We start from the raw sequence: 3,850 nt of genomic DNA, 5'->3' as shown, positions 1-3,850 counted from the left end.
AATCAAGGACAAAAAGTTGGGTACGAAGGAAAGTAGTATGGATATGTGCCGAACTGGGGGTGAATATGATCAAAATACATAGTATTCTTATTATGTTATACAGTCCATGACTAAAGTGTCACATTTGGAAAAATTTAAACTAATTTTCAAAAGGTAAAGTGTTTGACTTAATCACATTTGACCACCTGTTAGCAATATAAGTTGTTTATGGGTTTTAGGATTAGAATATAGACAACTCGAAGAAGCATTATTTTATTTCCTACAAAAACAGTCTGGTGATTTAAAGAGCAATTATTTGAACAGATTTCTTACGAATTAAGATGAGGTTTGAGCAATATGCATATGAAGAGATGATGAGCATCTTTGCTCTTTAGAAAAAAATGAAATCAAAATCACAATGTGTTGTTATTATTCGTGCACTAGAAAGAAGAAAAAAGTGTAAAAATTAAAATCTATCCATATAATACGGTAGTGGTGATGTAGAACAGATGGTAGTTTCACATATTGTTGTTAGCACATAAAATAGTCCAAGCACTTTTGGAAATAGTATTGTAGTTACTTTTTTTTTCTCTTTGGAGGCCTACTACCTAGTTCCCAAATAGATACAAGAAGAACTACCCTTACTTACGAATGCCTGGCCTTTCCTTGGATTGTTTCTAGTCAGCTTTGCTAATTTAAATTACCCCATTTCTCTTCTACATTTTGTCTCTGGGCCTTTTATCTTTCTTTATCCTAAATATCTTTACTTCTTACTCAATGGCTGGCTGTGTTTTTGGTTGACTGGCCACTGGCATCCTCCTCTTCTTTTCTTCTTCTTGCTTCTCCCTCTTTAGCCAATTTCTCCTCCTATTTATTCTCTCTTCCTGGCATCCTTGCCTATATCTCTTTCCTGCCTAGCTATTGGGCTTTCAGCTTTTTATTAGACCAATCAGGTGTTTTAGGCAGACCAAGTAACATAGTCTTACAGAATAAACAAATGTAAAGTAAAAGAATGGAACACATTTTTACATCATTTTTTAAAAAAATGATCCATAGCATAAACAAATGTGACACATTTTCAACTAATATTCTGCAACAAAATTTAGTTTCTTATTGAGCAAGCCTTACTCATGGGCCACTTAAGAAAAAAAATGAAAACTTGCATTAAGCAACAATGTTTTTAAATAAGTGTTTACCGTAGCCTTCTTCATATTCATAGACTGGAAACAGTCCATTACATTATATTCATTGCTACTTACCAATAAAAAAAATCCATCAATGTATACAAAGCAAATCAGACACAAAAGAATACATTTGGGGTAAAGAGAGGTGGCTTAGTATTTAAGAACAGTGTCTGCTCTTATAGAGATCCTGAGTTCAATTTTCAGCTTCCACATGATGGCTCACAACTATCTATAATAGGATCTAAAGCCATCTTCTGGCATGCAGGTATACAAGCAGGATATTCATTCGTAAACTATAAATAAGTAAATCCATAGACAGATAAGAAAGAATACATACTTCAACTGAAGATCAGAAGAAATAAAATCAATCTTTAATTATAGAAAACCTCTTACTTGCTGTGGAATAATCTTTCTGTACCATGCATGAATATATGTTGCTATGATATGGTTTAATAAAAATGCTGTGTATTAGGAGACTGCTTTTTGTTTCCTGGCTGCTCTGACCTGACAAATCACACAGAAACTATATTAATTACAATACTGTTTTGCCTATTAGGTCAGGAATGTTATTAACTAATTCTTACAACTTAGATTAACCCATTTCTATTATTCTATATTCTATCACAAAGCTTATGGTTTGTTACCTCTTGCTTCTTGGGCAGCTACAAGGAACCTGCCTCTTTCTACAGCTATATAGTGTCTCTCTAACCCCCCTGCTCTCTCTATGTATCTTTTCCTGTCTGGCTCTATTCTTCTCTGCTATAGGCCAAAGAAACTTCTTTAATAACCAATGTTAATAAACCATATTCATAGCATACAGAGGGAAATCCAGCATCATTTTTCCCTTTTTGTCTAAATAAAGAGAAAGGTTTTATCTTTAACATAATAAAATTACATGTAACAAAATAGGTTCAAGCAAGAATTACAGTTATAATATTTAGTCTATTTGTATAAGGGAAAGTTTAAGAAAATCTAACTCATTATTTATCATATATAAAAAAACTATAATAGTCTTCAACTCTTCAAAGACCCCAGAAGTACATATTATTATCTAAGTAAAAAGGAAGTGCATTGTAAGCAAGTTCCAAAAATTTAGAATTGACATAGACATCTTGCTGCTTGGAAAGCTACCCAAAGTTCTTCTGTAGTGTCGGAGCATTCCACTTTAATCTACAGGCCCATAGTATTCAGCAGACTTTTCCATGAAGTAGGAAATTTGAAAGACTCTTTCACTTATCTTGACAGTTTGTTATTCACTTTCTTCTATAATCTGCAGAATGTCTATCAGATTTGTCTGTGAAGCAGGCACCCTGAAGGACCATTCCATCCCTTGAAAATTTCAAGAGTCACTTTTCTGTGGGTTCTGCATATCCAGTTCATATCATCAAAATCCATGCAAGAGTAGTTTCTTGCCCAAATGACTAGCCTTGTCACATTGAAGTCAAATTCCATAACATGTTTCTTCAATGTCCATCAAGCAAACACTGAAGTAGTTTCTGCTATAAGAAGCAGACATGTCTCACTGTTTAGGAACATCTATGTTCTTAAAAGATTTTATATGCCATATTCCATATGTCTTTTAAAGGTTTAAAGATTACCTAAATGAAATGTATCCCTAGATATCTAGAAAATCTAACATGACTACAAATTAGACTATTTTAAATGACCATTTATATCTGTATTTTTTTTTTGAGACAAGGTTTTACTGTACCTTTGGAGCCTGTCCTGGAACTAGCTCTTGTAGACAAGGTTGGCCTTGAACTCACAGAGACCTGCCTGCCTCTGCCTCCCAAGTGCTGGGATTAAGGGCATGAACCACCACTGCCCAGCTAATCTGTAATTTTTAATTATCAATGAGCTATAAAAACATAATTCATTAACAAAAGTAAAAATATACAAATAACAAAATTTACCTTTAATTTATATCAATAATCCAAAGTCCATACCAATGTGTTCAATTTCCCTTATTTTTATTTAAAAATTGACTGTGACCATTAACCACTTATAATCAACCCTTTTTAAATGAAAAAAAAAACCTTTTATAAACAATTATTTTTGAATTTTGGGCATTGCTTTCTCTAAACTGCTTCCTGCTGTTTGTTGGTAGAAGTACTTTTAGGGTTCATGGAAACCTTTTGGGTGATCTTTTTCCATCAAGAAACATTAGTCTAGAAGGAATCAACAGGTTCTCATCTTCGGTGGAAGCAAAGACAGAATCTGCTTTCCAAAGTAACATATCCTTAGACTCAAATTTTGAGGTCAAGATACTTTTATAATATATTTGTTGGTTTAGTTTAGCAGGCCCCAAAATCAAAGGTATCTGTAGTTAAAAATACAATAATATACATAATGCAGACTTCCTGTGTATATACCATCTTCATGTAGCTTATTTTTTCCTCTATTCCTTTAATCTATGTCTGTCTGTACTCTTTTATATTACTTTTACTGTGTCTTAAAAGTCTTTGTTTTATTTTTTTAAAACTATTTACATTTCATAATTACACTCTTTTTCTTTTCTCTGCCAAGCCTATATAAATTTGTCCAACACTGTGACCCATTCAGAGGTCTTTTTTTTTCATCTGAATCTGCCTTTATTGCATATCTGTAATCTCTGTCTGGCCTGGGGTGCTTTTTAAAAATGCTAAGCAGGCAGGGCTAGGAACAACTCTGTGGACATGCCTATTGTT

This window comes from Microtus pennsylvanicus, chromosome X (assembly GCF_037038515.1).
Source record: "Microtus pennsylvanicus isolate mMicPen1 chromosome X, mMicPen1.hap1, whole genome shotgun sequence".
Lineage (NCBI taxonomy): Eukaryota > Metazoa > Chordata > Mammalia > Rodentia > Cricetidae > Microtus > Microtus pennsylvanicus.
Note: the sequence above shows the minus strand (reverse complement) of the source record.